At 43.8% G+C, this 16,980-nt stretch overlaps 1 pseudogene; it reads left to right on the forward strand.

Annotated features, from left to right (window-relative positions):
• Positions 1-7,109: 7,109 nt before the first annotated feature.
• On the forward strand, positions 7,110-8,472 carry LOC139018526 (methyltransferase-like protein 25B pseudogene; annotated as a pseudogene).
• Positions 8,473-16,980: the final 8,508 nt, after the last annotated feature.

Here is a 16,980-nt window from a genome sequence, read left to right on the forward strand (position 1 = left end):
TGGGGAGTATAGTAACAGCTTTGAAGTCAGGAAAAGAAAACTTACTCAAATTAATGAAAGGCATAAAAGGGAGAGGTAGGAAATTATAAAGACATGACATAAAATAGCAGAAGGGATATTAAAATGAGTAAATAAAAATTATAACAACGATAAGGAATCATATATGCAGTGAATTTTCTTAAAGAGCAAAACGCAGTAATATATTTTCTGTAAGAGATCTATTTAAACAAAATGTAGCTTTCCAGTCTGGACAAAATGGTGTAGACCCCTTTCTCTGTTCCTCCCCCACTAAATGCAACTATAAACTCTGGAAATAATCCAGATGCAACCAAAGGAAAACTGAAATGAGTCAAGAAGGCAAACTGGCTGTGGCCCTGGAACCAGAGGAGCAAGCAGCAGGGCATCTATGTCTCCTGTCCAATAGAAGAAGGCACCCAGACCCACCAGCCCCTACACTCCAACCAGCAAGAGAGAGCAACCTGCTAGGCTCCTTCCTTCCCCCAGTCAAACAGGAGTTCCTCTGACAATATCAGGTCACGCCAGCACCACCAGCAGGGTGACTGGTGGGGAGTCACCCCAATAATAAGCAGCTTGGGAAAGTAGTCTTTCCTGCTGCCTGAGCACCCCCCACCCGACAGAGACGTCCTGGGTCCAGCCTGGGAAACGCCTTCCACCCCTCAGGCAGCAGGAGCCTGGAGCAGATGCACCGAGCAGACCAAAATAACCAGGAAAGGTTCTGAAAACCTACTGCCACTGCAGTAACCACCCACAAATGTAGGCCAGGATCTGTGTGCTGGAAAACAGGGTGCCTACCTGCTCAGTTTGAAGAGTTTAAAGAGAAGCCTGCATCCTATAACACACAAAATGTCTGGGAAACAGTTTAAAAATCACCTGCCATACCAAGATTTAAAAATCACAGTTCAAATGAGAAAAGGCAATCAACTATATTAACACTGAGATGAATCAAATGTTGGCATTGTCTGACAGGATCATTTTTTAAAGAAGCTATGATAAAAAATGCTTCAATGATTAATTACAAATTCTTTTGAAACAAATGAAAAAAATAGAAAATTTTAGCAAAGATTGAAGTGATGAAAATAAAAAGAACCAATTGGCATTATAGAATAAAACCATGCAATAACAGAAATTTTGTTTTTAAAACCTCACTGGATATGTTCAGTAGTATAGTAGAGATGATGGAGAATAAAATCCGTAATCTTGAGGACAGAAAAACAGATTTCACCAAGTCTGAACAGAGATAAATACAGTTTGAAAAAAAAAAATGAACAGAGCCTCAGGGGTAATACAAAAGATTTAACATTCACATAATCAGAGTCCCAAAATAAGATGAGGAAGAGAGTGCAACTGGAACAGTATTCAAAAAATAATAATAATAATAATGGCTGAAAACTCTTCAAACAAGTATGGCCAAAGTTACAAACCCATAGACTCAAGAAGCTGAGCGTACCCTAAACAGAATAAACTCAAAGAAATTTATGCCAAGAAACTTCATAATTAAACTTCTGGAAAGCAAAGACATACTTAAAATCTTTAAAGCAACCAGAGAGGAATGACACATTTCCCATATGGAAACACCAATTCGACTAACAGCAGATTTTCATGTGAAAGCATGGAGGCCAGAGGGGTGGCTAGCGCTGGAAGAAATGACCTACCAAGTGCAAAGTTTATATCCAGGGGAAAGCACCCTTCAGGGATGAAGGGGAAATAAGTATATTCTCACACAAAGGAAAAAAAAAGAATTTGTTGCTACCAGACTCCAGACCCACACTTAGAGATTAATTAAAGAAATGTCTTTAAACAGAAACTTAGAAAAGAAAGAATCTTGGAGTATCAGCAAGGAAGGAAAAACAGGCGGAGGAGGGGGAGACAGAAATATTGGTACATGCAAAAGATTATTCTTTCCTCATGAGTTTTATAAATCATACTTGATGGTCAAAATTATCACACCATCTGATATTTGCGCTCCTGAAATTTGGAGAATTCATCCAAACATTTAACACCATTTTTACAGTGTCTTCCAAACACAGAAGAAGAGAGGACATTTCTGACTCATTTTATGATGCCAGTATTGCCCTGATAACAAAACCGGATGAAGACAGTACCACAAAGGAAAACTACAGACCAGTATCTCTCATGAACTCGGATGAAAAAAATCCTCAACAAAATGGCAAACTGAATCCAACAATGTATAAAAAGAATTATACATCATGACAGTGGAACATATTCATGACAAGGTTGGTTCAACATCAAAAATCAATGTAGTCCACCATATCAATAATCTAACAAAGAAAAAATCATTTGATCATGTCAATTGATGCAGAAAAAGTATTTGACAACGGCCAACACCCATTTATCATAAAAATTCTCCACAATTTAGAAATAAGGGGCAATTACCTCAACTTGATAATGAGCATCTACAAAGAACCTTCAGCTGGCATCACACTAATGGATGACTGGATGCTTTTCTCCTAAGAGAAGGAATAAGAAAAGATATCCACTATCAGTACTCTTATTCATCATAATATTGTATTCTCCAGCCACTGCAATTAGGCAAGATCAAGAAAGAAGCAAAAAGCACACTGATTTAAAAGAAATAAAGAAAATCCCAAGGAACCTATAGAAAAAAGGTTCCTAGCACTAATAAGTGAGTTCAGCAAGGTTTCAGGATAAAAGATAAAACACACAAAAATCAATCACATTTCTATACACTAACAATGAGCATGCAGAAACATAAATTAAAAGCACAACCATTTACAATCACCCAAAGAAAATGAAATATTTAGGTATAAACTTAACAAAAGATGCACATGATACCCATCCTGAAAATGACAAAATGCTGATGAAATAAATCAAATAAGACCCAATAACTGGAGAGACATACCATGTTCATAGACTAGAAGACTCAACATAATAAAGATACTAATTCTCCCCAAACTGATCTATAGGTTTAATGCAATTCCTACCAAAATCCCAACTTAAAACCTGTGTGTGTGTGTGTGTGTGTGTGTGTGTGTGTGTGTGAGAGAGAGAGAGAGAGAGGGGGGGGGTTGGAGGGGTGCAGAGAGAGAGAGACAGATTAATTTGAGGGTGGACACTGAAAAGCCCTAAGAGCTTCTGTTAGAAAGCTGGATATTCAGCCCTAACTGGTTTGGCTCAGTGGATAGAGTGTCAGCCTGTGGACTGAAGGGTCCCAAGTTCAATTCTGGTCAAGGGCACATGCCTGGTTGTGGGCTCGATCCCCAGTAGGTGGCATGAAGGAGGCAGCAGATCAATGATTCTCTCTCATCATTAATGTTTCTATCTCTCTCTCCCTCTCCCTTCCTCTCTGAAATCAATAAAGAAAATAAAAAGCTGGAAATTCAATAGTATAGCTCCAGTCTGAGTCTGAGTCTGAGTCTGAGTCCAAAGACAAGAGAAGACTGATGTCCAAACTCAAAGACGCTCCAGCAGAGAGAAAAACAATTCTCCCTCACTCAGTCTTTTGTTCTAGTCAGTCCTTAAATGGATGGGATAAAGCCAATCTGCTTTACTCAGTCTAGGGATTCAAATGTTAATCTCATCCAAAACACCCACAATATAGACACACCCAGAATAATGTTTAATCAAATATCTGGGCACCCTGTGGCCCAGTCAAGGTGACACATAAAATTAATCATCACAGTAAAGCTTATTCTAAACTGTATACTGAAAAGCAGAGCCTTGAATAGCTAAAACAATTTTGACAAAGATGAATCAAGTGGGAGAAATCAGTCTGCGTGATATTGAAGCTTACTAGTAATCAGGACAAAGTGGTATTGGCAGAAGGATAAACACACAGATCAATGGAACGTAATAGGTAACCCAGAAATAGACTGACACAAATATATTCAACTGGTTAACAAAGAAGCAAAAGCAATTCAGTGGAGGAAGTATAACCTTCTCACCAAACAATGCAGGAGTAATTGGACATCCATAAGCAAAAAGTGAACCTTGAACTAAACTTCACACTTTAGACAATAATGAACTCAAAATGGATTTACAGTGTAAAAGTAGAACACTTCTAGTAAAAAATAAAAGTAGGAGAAAATCACCTGGTTCTGGGACTAGGTTAAAGAGGTCTTAGATTTTATATCAGAAGCACAGTCCATAAAAGGGAAATTTGATAAAATGGACTTCCCAAGTATGAAAACATTTTCTCTGTGGAAGTCCATGTGACGATCATGAAAAGACAAGCTACAGACTGAGGAATATTTATAAACCACATATCCAACAAATGACAAGTAAAGAATTCCCAAAACAGAAATTACACAGGTGAGCACACATACACACACATACAGGATTAGAAAGTGGGCAAATGACATGAACAAACATTCACCAAAGAGGCCAACAGATGGTAAATAATCACATGAAAACATGTTCAGAATTATTAACCGTCACAGAAATGCAAATTAAAAGCACAACCAGGTATCACTGTGCACCACTCATAGTGACTAAAATAAAAACAGGAGCAACACAAGTGCTGGTGATGATGTGGATCCCTCATAGGCTGCTGGTGAGAATGTAGCCATCTCCTGAGACTAAACATGCATACAACCCTGAAATTCTACTCTTGGGCATTTAATCCAGAGAAATGAAAATTTATGTTCACACAAAAACATGTGCATGAATGGTCATAGCAGCTTTTATTGTCATAGCCAAACATTGGAATCGGTTCAGCTGTCCTTGAATAGATGGGTGGTTAAACAAACTCGGTGCACACATATCATGAAACAGTGCCCAGCAATGAACCATGAATACATGCAACAGCTTGGGTAAATCTCCAGGAAATTATACAAAAAGAAAAAAGTCAATCCCAAAATATTTGCATATATATATAATTCATTTATATAACATGTTTTCAGTGAGAGCTTAGTGGTGGCAGGGATAGGGGATGCTGGGGAGGGAGAATGGAGATAGATGTGGTTACAGAAGGGCAACAGGTGATAGAACTCTTCAGCATCTTAACTGTGGTCGTGGATACACAAACCTGCACACATGATGAATTTGTAAATAAGTAAACATTTGTAAAGAACTCACATCGATGTTCCTCTTTCTCTCTCTCTCTCTTCCCCCCCCCATACACAAAGAGCGAACTGCATGCTCTCACACATGCATGCACACACAGAGACACAAATAAGTATGAGTAAAACTAAAGAAATCTGAATAAGGAGTAAGATTGGTGGATTGCATTGATGTCAATATGTTGGTTGTGATAGTATAAGATAGTTTTGCAAAGTGTTACCAATAGGGGAAACTGGTTAAAGTGTATATAGGATATCTCCATATTATCCTATATAATAAAAGCCTAATATGCAAATTGACCAAACAGCAGAATGACCGGCAGTATGACTGGTTGCTATGACGCACACTGACCATCAGGGGCAGACACTCAATGCAGGAGCTACCCCCAGCCTGATCGCCCCACCGGCCACCCTGCAGAGGGAGGCAACCAACTGCAGCAGCAGCAGGAAGGGGGGCCGGCAAGCGAGTGGCGCCAGGCCAGCCAAGGCGGGTGCCAGCGGGGGCCCCCTGATCGCCTCGCTGTTCACCCCACAGATTGGCCCTGATCGCTGGCCAGGCTTGGGACCCTACCCATGCATGAATTTCGTGCACCAAGACACTAATTCCTTATAACACATGTGAATCTACAATTATCTCCATAAAATTTCAATTGAAAAAGCAAAATCTACAGCAAATTGAAAAATAAAAAGATCATATGGCATAGATGGATAAGTGCCAATTACATTCATTCTTCCCTTCTTCAATATAATACAACAATTTTTGGCTAAACATCTGGCTTCCAGGAATAAAGACTACATTTCCTAACCTCCCTTGCTGTAGGAGTGGCCTCGGATGGAGTCCCAATCATGGAATGTAAATGGTAACGGTGTGTTCAACTTCCAGGAAATATTCTTAAACAAAGGGGCATGCTCTTCTCCTTTCTCTTCTTCTTTCCTTCTTACCAAATCATGAAGACAAGAGGCATAAGTTAGGGATTGTGGAAGGATAAGGTGGAAGGACACTGGGTCCCTAAGAACTGTCCGGGGCTGCCATAGCAGCTCTTGTCTGGCTATGTTGAATTAAGAAGAAATAAACTGCTCTGGCTGGTGTTTCTCAATGGTTAGAACATGCGCCCAAATACTGAAGGGTTGAGGGTTCGATTCCCCATCAAGGGCATGTACCTTGGTTGCAGGTGTGATACCCTGCCCCGGTTGGTCGTGGCATGTGCAGGGGGCAACTGATCGATGTGTCTCTCTCACATCAATATTTATCTTTCTCTTTCTCTCTCCCCCCCATACCCTTCTTCCCTTCCACTCTCTCTAAAAAAAATCAATGGAAAAAATATCCTTGGGTGAGGATTAACCCCCCAAAAAAGAAGAAGAAATAAACTACCGTATTTAAGCAACACCAACCCTAGGCTTCTTCAGAACTTTAGTGAAATAAATTTCAACCTTGTTTGGGACACTGATATTTTGGGTTTTCTTTGACTACCTAACAATACAAACAGAAAAGATGTTCCATGGGAAAATAAACCACGGTTTTATTTTTAGGCCAGGCCAAAAAGAAAACTATAAGGGACAAAGAAGACCATTATAAACTGTAAAGAACAATAGGTCAGGAAGACCCGAGGACCATGGGATAATGAACATGTGTGTGTTTAATAGCATAAACTCAAAGACTATCAAGCAACAGCTAATATTAGGGGGGGAATAGAGATCCAACAAAAACTATACTTAAGTAATTTCACATACCCTCTCAGAGATTTACACATTAAGAAGATAAAATAAGCAAATAGATCTGAATCATACAATTGATACCTTGAACTAAGATAGAATAAGGAGCTTACAACCAAAGCATGAGGAGTGTATATATTTTTAGCTCACATGGGAACATTTTTAAAAAGCCTACTATGGAGCGTCTTGGGCCAGTGCAGAGCGCTTTCTTCTCATCCCGCCTGCAGAGCTGAGGCCTGCAGAGCTGAGCCCAGCCTGCGTCCCGGATCCGTGTGGTGCTGACCCTGCTTCCCTCCTCACCGCGTTCTCTCTCCAGGCGCCACCGACTGGACCCTGATGCCAGGTGTTTCCGCCCGGGGCCTCTCTCACAAGGAGAGGAGGCAGCTAGTGGTGGATCTCACCCATGTCCTGTCTCTCCACTGTTCCATCCTGGACGCCTACATCATCGAATTTTTTTACAGACAATCTGGAGCACACTCCCTTGCTCATGGCAGGAAGCAATGGATGGACTGAACCCACCACAGCTGGCCACATGGCTGCTGGGGATGCCTGTGGTCAGGTACAGGTCAGTGTGGCCATTCACACTGCTGGCCCTGAAGTCCACAGCCTATGCCTTGGCCTTTACCCAGACCCCCTCAGAGTTTCGGGAGAACCCAAGCCAGAGCTGCCGACTGAAAGCTCCATTCTGAAAACATGTCAGGCCCAAGAAGCACCATGAGATCTGGCAGCTGGGAAGCTGGTGAAAAAGCTGAGTGACCGCACAGGCTGCACCCAGGTTGTGGATGTAGGCTCAGGCCAGGGCCATCTCTCCCGCTTCATGTCTCTGGGGCTAGGGCTGAAGGTGAAGAGCATCTAAGGGAATCAGAGACTAGTGGAGAGCACCCAGCACCTGGGCCAGGAGCTCCTGCAGGCTCTGGAAAAAGAGAAGAGGAACCCGCAGGTGGAGCAATTCACTCTCACCTCTCCCAACACCATGTAGTTCAGTGGGTAAACCCCAGAAGCCTGTGAGAGGAGGTTCTGTTTCCACTGGAGACCTCACCTCAGGGTGAGGCCCACTTGCTGCTGACAGGCCTCCATGCCTGTGGGGACCTGAGGGTCACCTTGCTGAGGCATTTCTCCTTCTACGCTGAGGTGGTGCCCTGGCCTCAGGGGGCTGCTGCTACATGAAGTTGAGTGACCCTGGCAGAGTCAGTGAGTGGCTGTGCTGCCTGGCTATGAACTGTCCTGCAGGCAGCGGATGGGGGCCTGCCATGCCCTGGGGGAATATGCCGAGAGGCTACAGAAAGAAGGCCCTGGCCCCCGAACCCACTGCTACCGGGCAGCACCAGACAAGGTCATCTGGCATGTCCAGCCCAAGCTCCGTTGGCCAGACTTGCAGGGGATCACCAGGGTCCATGAGCTCAAAACTGAAGAATATGTGCAGCGGGGGCTACAGCGGGTGGTGCTGGATCCCCAGCTGCCACTGAATCTGGCTGCTCTTCAGGCCCACCAGGTCCAGGAGAACTGTGTGGTAGCTTTCTCCAGCCTGGCCCTATTGCTGGACCGGCTGCTGTACCTTCAGGAGCAGGGCTTCCATTCTGAGCTCCTGCCCATCTTCAGCCCTGAACTTCCTCCCAGAAACCTGGTTTTGGTGGCCACCAAAAGGCCCTTGGGTCAGGCCTTCTCTGTTCTGGAGACTGAAGACGCTGGTGCACTCTGAGGAAAGACACATCTTGGACCCCATCTGAAACCACCAGGTGGCAGAGTCTGCGCTCCTCACCCAGAGAAGCAGCATCCTGCATCCTCCCTGGAATCATGGTGTCCCACAGACCTTCAGCTTCATACTCTTTCTCTCCCTCCGTGTGTTATGTAATACTAGAGGCCCAGTGCATGAGATTCGAGCACTTGGGGAGAGGGTCCTCAGCCTTGCCTGTGCCCTCTTGCAGTCCTGGAGCCTTCAGGGGATGTCAGACTGACGGCTTAGCGCTGTTGCAGAGGCAGGAGAGGCTCCACCACCGCTGCTGCGCTCACCAGCCGTGAGATGTGAGGCTGGTTCTGGCTGAGTGGCCCTGCCAGCGCACTGACCACCAGGGGGCAGCTCCTGTGTTGAGCATCTGCCCCTGGTGGTCAATGCATGTCATAGCGACCAGTCGTTCCACTGTTCAGTCAATTTGCATATTACTCTTATTATATAGGACTAGAGGCCTGATGCACAAAAATTTGTGCACTTGGAGGGGTCCCTCAGCCCAGCCTACACCCTCTTGCAGTCTGGGACCCCTCGGAGGATGTCCACCTGCTGGCTTAGGCCCACTCCCCAGGGGATCAGGCCTAAGCTGGCAGTCAGACATCCCTCTGGCAGCCTGGGAGCCATCGGGGGATGTCCACTTGCCAGTGGGACCAGGCCTAAGCTGCAGTTGGACATCCTTAGCGGTGCTGAGGAGGCAGGAGAGGCTCCCACCACCACTGCTGTACTGGCAGCCATCAGCCTGGCTTGTAGCTGAGCAGAGCTCCCCTTGTGGGAGTGCACTCACCACCAGGGGGCAGCTCCTGCATTGAGCATCTGCCCCCTGGTGGTCAGTGTGTGTCATAGTGACCAGTCATTCTCAGTCGTTCTGTTAGGGTCAGTTTGCATATTACCCTTTTATTATATAGGATAGAGGCCTGTGCATGGGTGGGGGCCGGCTGGTTTGCCCTGAAGGGTGTCCCGGATCAGGGTGGGGGTTCTGCTGGGGTGCCTGGCCAGCCTGGGTGAAGGGCTGGTGGGTGTTTGCAGGCTGGTCAAGCCCCCTTCAGGGTGGCTTCCCCACTGGGGTGCCTGACTAGCCTGGTGAGGGGCTGATGGCTGTTTTCAGGCTGGCCACACCCTCTTTAGGGTGGGGGGTCCACTGGGGTGCCTGGCCAGTCTGGGTGAGGGGCTGAGGGCTGTTTTCAGGCTGGCCAAGCCCCCCAGCGATGGAAGCTCCCAGTCTCTCCTTTTTTTCTTTTCTTTTGTATTCTGGGATTTACTTACCTTCTATAATTGAAACTTTGTAGCCTTGAGAGGAGCTCAGAGCTGGCCATGGCTGGCAGGAGGGAAGCCTCCTGCTCACTCCAGCTCTGTGGCCACAGCCGGCTGAAAGCAGGTATCTGGGGTTTATTTATCTTCTATAATTGAAACTTTGTTGCTTTGAGTGGAGCTCAGAGATGCCACAGCAGGCGGGAAGCTTGGCTTCCTCCATCATTGGGGCAACCAAGTCTCCTGCTTGCTCCAGTTCCGTGGCTGCCGGCCGCCATCTTGGTTGGGTTAATTTGCATACAGTCACTCTGATTGGCTGGTGGTCATGGCTTAAGGCATAGCAAAGGTATGGCCAATTTGCATGTTTGTCTTTTATTAGTGTAGATTATGTAAAAGCTTATTTTAATTTATTAAAATCTTTCTAAAAAGCCTACTATGAACTAGGCTACAAAGGGTGATGATTCAACCATTTCCAAATACTGTAAGCAAAATAGAAATTGATAACAAAAAAAAAACAGGTTTTTTAAATCTCAAACTTATAGAAACCGAAAATCCAAGCTATTTAATAACACTTGTATTAAAGAGGAAACCATAGGGAAAATTACAAATTCCTTAGAACTAAATGACAATAAAAACACTACATGTCAAAATTTATGGCACACTTGTAAAGTAAGACTTACGGAAAATTAGTGGCTTTAACTATATTTATCAGAAAACAAAGACAGAAAAAAATAAGCCAAGTAGTTGATTCAGAATTTGGAAAAAAAGTTACAGAAGAAACCCAAAGAAGAAGATAATAAAAGAAAAAAAGGGTAGAAATCAATAAAAATGCATCAAATTAAAATATCAACCTTATTGCAACTCCTCATGTATTAACTGATTTAGCTATTGCTCATCAATGGCTCCTAAAACCAATAAAGGAGAGTCAACCAGGCATTTGCATTGTGTTCCTCTTGAAGGAAGACCATAACCCACTTACAAGGTGGTCATGTGCAAAATGTGTATGTACATCCATCAATATAGATAGACAGGCAGATGCAAATAGGTATAGATACATAGACTGAATTCAATCCCCCTCTAGATCTAAATGCAAATTTGCAGAGAATTTAATGAAACTCTATCATCTTCAAATTCAATTAAAGTTCAATCAGAATTCTATCAGACTTTTTTAGAAAGTTCACAAATTGATTCCAAAATTAAGACATGCAAAAATGAATATTCAAGGTTCGCAAATAGCTAAATCAATTTTTAAAAAGAACAAAGAATGGTGATTTGCTATATTAGATATTAGGACATACAACAGAGCTACATAATTTTATAAAGTTTGGTTCTGACTCAAGAACAGACATACAAATCCAGTGGAACAGAAGAGAAAATACATAAACAGACATGTGTATAGGAACTGGATACATTATAAAGATGGCACCACAAATTAGTGAGAAAGAGATAATTTATTTAGTTAATGGTTTGGCGAAAAATTACCATATAGAAAGATGGATTCCAAGTAGATTAAAGACCTAAAATTGAAAGGTAAAATACTAAACCTAATTTAAAAAATGAATAAAACTCCCCTTATGATTTTGGGCAGGGATGAACTTTATAAATAAAGCCCAATTAGCAAAAACCATAAGGCAAAAACATTGATTAGTTTGACAATATCAAAATTAAATATTTCTATTAATTGAAAAGATACTTTATTGGTTTTCTAGGGTTTCTCTAACACTTAAAGTACCACAACTGGGTGGTACCTCAACAGGAATTTATTGTCTCATAGTTTTAGAGACTATAAGTTTGAAATCAGGGCATCAGCAGGGCCATGCTCCCTCTGAAGCCCAGAGAGGAGAATTCTTCCTCTATTTCTTAGCTTCTGGTGTTGGCCAACAATCCTTGGTATCCCTTGGCTTGTAGCTGTATCACTCCAATCTCTGCCTCTATCATTATATGGCCACCTGCTCTCAGCAAGTCTCTGTATTCACATGGTATTATCCTCTTCTTATAAGAATACCAGTCATATTGAATTAGGGTTCACCCTAAAGATTCCATTTTAATTTGATTACATCTACAAAGACCCTATTTCAAAATAAGGTCACATGCACAAGTGCCAGGGATTAGGACTTCAACATAGCTTCTTGGGGAACACTATTTAACCCACTACACTGTTCCCTCGGTCCGCCAAAATTCACATCCTCCCCACATGCAAAATACTCACAAAAGTCTTAAACCACTTCAGCAACAATTCTGAGTCTAAAATCTTATCTAAATATCATCAAAACAAAAAGTCCCAAATCTCATGACCTAAATCAGGTATGGGTTAGACTCTGGGTATAATCCATTCTGGAGCAAAATCTCTCTCCATCTGTATACCTGCAAAACTAGAAAACAAGTTATCTACTTAAAACACAATGATGGGACAAGCAGAGAATAAACATTCCCATTCCAAAAGGGAAATTTTTTAAGGAATAAAGGAGTCACCATTCCCAGGCACGTCCAAAATCCAGAAGGGCAAATCCTATGAATTTCAAGGCCTAAGAAAAATCCTGTGTGGCGTGATGTTCTATCCTCTGGGCCCACATGGTAGCCCCTGCTTCTCTGTCCTCTGTCCTCTGTCTCTACATCTATGGCTCTGCCCTCCAAGGCACTCATCCTGGGTAGCCCATGCTTACAGTTGAGTAGCTCTATCAACTAGTTTCCTGCCTGTATAATCCTAGAAGTCTGACAGCCTTCGTTCATTATATCCAGTCTCTGTCCCTTTCAGTCCAAGATGGCAGTGTTTCTGCTGGTATAGCATTCTCACAAACCTTGTGGGTCTCCAGTGTATGTCAAGGGGATTGACGCCATTTGACACGACAGTTCTCCAGATACTTCCTGGATAACCCCACCTTTATGCCTGGCTTCTGCTGAGATGGTCAGTGGTTTCCATTAGTCACATACTTAATCTCTCCAGCAAAATGCTGTCTAGCCCCACCCTTGGTGCTCTCTCTGGAGTGTATTTTCTCAACAGTGAATTTCCTAATTAAAGCAATCTGGATAAGGGTAGAACTCCAAAATGATCAAGTATTGGTTCCCTTAAGTTTAACAATTCCCCCCTCAGTTTCTTTCCTCTTGGGCCTTACTATCAACAGTAAAGAGAATCCAGGCCACACCTTTCACATGTTACTTAGAAATCTCAACTAAATATACAAGTCAAGCTCTGCTTTTCACCCAACTGTAGAACATTAATCAGCCAAGTTCTCTGCCATTTTATAACAAGATTGCCTTTGCTCCAGTTCCCAATAACATGTTCCTCATTTCCTCTTAAGGCCTCACCAGAAGTGCCCTTGACATTCATATTTCTAGCGGCGTTCTGTTCCTGATGCTCACTGTATTCTCTAAAATGATAGAGACTCTCAGCTGTGCTCCTCACTTCCATCTGAGCCCTCATTAGAATTGCCTTTAACGTTCATGTTCCTGTCAACAATCTCTTTAGTACAATGAAGGCTTTTTCTATAATAAATCTCGAAATTCTTCCAGCCTCTACCCATTACCCAATTTCAAAGCTACATCCACATTTTTGGTATTTGTAGCAGCACACCACTAGCCAGTACCAAAATCTGTATTAGTTTCCTGGGGCCTTCATTACATGTTCCACAACCGGGTGGCTTAAAACCACAGAAGTTTATCCTCTCACAGTTTTGAAGTCTAGAGTCAAGGTGTCAGAAGGGCCATGCTACCTCTGAAGGCTCCTCCAGTTTCTGAGGATCCCAGGCATTCCTTGGTTTATGGCAGCATAACTCCAATCTCTGCTTCTGTCTTCACATGGCTTTCTTTATGTGTCTTACTGTGTCCTTGCCTCTTCTTATTAGGACACCAGTAATTGCATTTATAGCCCATCCTAAATCCAGGAAGAGTTCATCTTGAGATCCTTAACTAATTACATCAGCAAAGACTCTTTCCAAATAAGGTCACATTCTAACGTTCCAGATAGACAGGAGCTCTTGGAAGATAATACCCAACCTACTGCAGATCTACAGACGAAATTAGCAAACAAGTGATAACTAATAGAAAATATTTCAAAGTCTAAAATCATTAAAGAATACTGTCTATAACACACACAATAAAAAAACTGTGAATCAAAAAGACAGAAAATTTTATAGAAAAATTGGCAACAAATATGAATAGGCAATCCATAGAAGCAGAAATCCAAATGAATAAAATTTTTACACAGAACTGTTCAACCTCTTCAATAATATGAGAAATCCAAATTAAAACAAGGAGATACTACTTTATGCCTGTCACTCTGGCATGAAAAACTGTCAGGTGAAAGTGGTGGCAAGAATGTGGAGAACTGCCAACACTACATAATCTACATAGACTTCCCATCTTATTCAGATAAAGAGCAAAGCCATGACTCCAACTCTGCATTTCCTGCCCCAACTATGTCTCCAACCTCATCCCCAACCACCCTCTGCCTCCCACTCTGCTCCAGCCCACCTGCCTCCATGCTGTTCCTCTAGCAGGCAAAGTGCAGCTGATCACAGGGCTTTGGCCCTTGTTTCTTTGACCTGAAACACACGACCCAATTCACCAGAATGTTGTTGTCCCTCACTGCCTAGTGCTCTCTGCTCAAACATCACCTTTTGGGGGAGGCTTCCTTCCCCACTCTGGTAGCATAAGACATAGCCCTCCCGCTTTCTTACTTCATGTTCCTCCATCACAGTTACAAAACTCAGACACATTTTATATTTTGCTTGGTTGTCTGTTTATTGTCTAACTCCTTCTACTAAAATGCACCCTCTCTTTTGCTCACTGCTACACTCCCTGAGCCTTGAACAGTACTCAGCGTATTATGGGTGTCAGTGAATGTGCTGAGTGAACAATGAGCTTCTAATATTTGTTGAATGATTACTGTGCATTTGGGTGTTTTCATTGTATTATCTCATCTGATTCTTACAACAACCATTTGAATTCGTTGTTATTACTTTCATTTTACTGACTTGGAGACTGGGGCTCACAGGTTAGGCAACCTATGGGAGAGCTAGCAAATGATTGAGCTGGGCTTGAGCTCAGCCTGTTTGATTCCAAAACCTCGGCTTTCAGGTGCTCAGTGTACTTCTATCAATCATCCACGGGGTGCATAATTCTCACGTGGCAGCCACAAATGTGAATGCCTCAACTCTCCTGCTGCAGGGAGCATGGCTCCCATTCCTCTAGATCCCAAATCACATTCCTGCTGGGGCCGTGCTTCCCTTAATGGTCGAGCGCAGCTGGCAGGCCTCTTCTGACGGCAACTTTGGTTGGAGACTCCATCACCTTCTTAGACCTGAACCAGGTCTCAGATTCTTCCTACCCTGTCCTCCTTCCTTCTGCCTCTCCTTCCACAGGGTCAGATCTATATGGAGGTCTGAAGCCTGCCCCTCCCACCTCTGTTTCCTCCCCTAAGCCCTTCACAAGATTTCCTCCAATAAACCACTTGCACCTCTCGTCCCATCTGGGCTTCTGTGTCTTGGAGGTCCTGACCTAACATGCTCATGATGACCCTCAGAAGTCGACCAGCACACTGCCTACCACAGCTGGGCATGCACACCCCCCATGACCCAGCAATTCCATTCCTATGTATACACTCAGCAGAATGCATACATTCTGTCACCAGAAGACATGCACAATCGTGCTCATAGAAGCACTACTCACAGCAGCTCAAATCCAGAACCACCTACATGCCTATCAACAGTCAAATGGGTAACCATTTCATGGTATCCTATCTAATAATAGACAAACATCGTAATTAACCGCTACACTTCCCATTGGCAATTCAGGATGATATGCAAATTAACTGCCAACCAAGATGGCGGCCAGCAGCCACACAGCTGAAGCGAACATGAGGCATGGTTGCCCCGGCAATGGAGGAAGCCAAGGTTCCCCGCCTGAGCAGCCCGGCTCTGAGCTCTGGATGCAACAATGTTGCAATTATAGAAGCCAATCAAACCACAGATACCTGCTTTCAGCCAACTGGGCTCAGAGCTGGAGCCGCAACAAAGTTTCAATTACAGAAGGTAAATAAATCCCAGAATTTAAAAAAAAGAAAAAAAGGAGAGACTGGGAGCTTCAGTTGCAGGCTTAGCCTGCCTGAAAACAGCCCTCAGCCCCTCATCCAGGCTGGCCAGGCACCCCAGTGGGGACCCCCACCCTGAAGGGGGTGCAGGCAACCTGAAAACAGCCATCAGCTTCTCACCCAGGCTGGCCAGGCACCCAAGTGGGACCCCTACCCTGATCCGGGACACCATTCAGGGCAAACCAGCTAGCCCCCACCCGTGCAGGCCTCTATCCTATATAGTAAAAGGATAATATGCAAACTGACCCTAACAGCAGAACGACTGAGAATGACTGGTCACTATGACACACACTGACCACCAGGGGGTAGACGCTCAATGCAGGAGCTGCCCTCTGGTGGTCAGTGAGCTCCCACATGGGGGAGCTCTGCTCAGCCACAAGTCAGGCTGATGGCTGCCAGTACAGCAGTGGTGGTGGGAGCCTCTCCTGCCTCCTCAGCAGCACTAAGGATGTCCGACTGCGGCTTAGGTCTGCTCCCCGCTGGCAAGTGGACATCACCCGATGGCTGCCGGGCTGCCAGAGGGATGTCTGATTTTCAGCTTAGGCCCAATCCCCTGGGTGCTCCCAGACGGTGAGAGGGCACAGGAGGGGCTGAGGGACTCCCCCCCCCCCCCCCCGCTACCCCTCCCCCCGCCAAGTGCACAAATTTTGTGCACCAGGCCTCTAGTATTCACATAACAGGATATTACACAGCAAAGGAAATAAATAATCCATGCTTACAACTTGAATCCCACCAATATAATATTAAGTGAAAGAAACCATTGGGGTGATAAACACAATATAATATGCAAATGATGTATTATAGAATTATACACCTGAAACCTACTAATTTTATTAACCAATGTCAACCCAATAAATTCAAAAAAATAAAGTAATTTTAAGTAAAAGAAACCAGATGCAAAAGAATATAGACTGTGAAGTTCCATTTGCATAAAGTACAAGCCAAGCAAAACTAATTTATGGTGTCAGAAGTTGGGGCAGTGGCCACCTTAGAGGTAAGGGTAGAGACCAAAGGGGTTTCCGGGTGCTGGATAGTAGTTAGAATGTGACTTGGTTCCATTTTTGAAAATTCACTACTTACATTTCTCTATGTATGTTATTCTGCAACGAAAAATAGGAGGGTAGCCCAGCCGGCATGGCTCAGTG

The sequence above is a fragment of the Myotis yumanensis genome, unplaced genomic scaffold, assembly GCF_028538775.1.
Source record: "Myotis yumanensis isolate MYYU_CA2020_CCGP unplaced genomic scaffold, mMyoYum1.0.hap1 SCAF_10, whole genome shotgun sequence".
NCBI lineage: Eukaryota > Metazoa > Chordata > Mammalia > Chiroptera > Vespertilionidae > Myotis > Myotis yumanensis.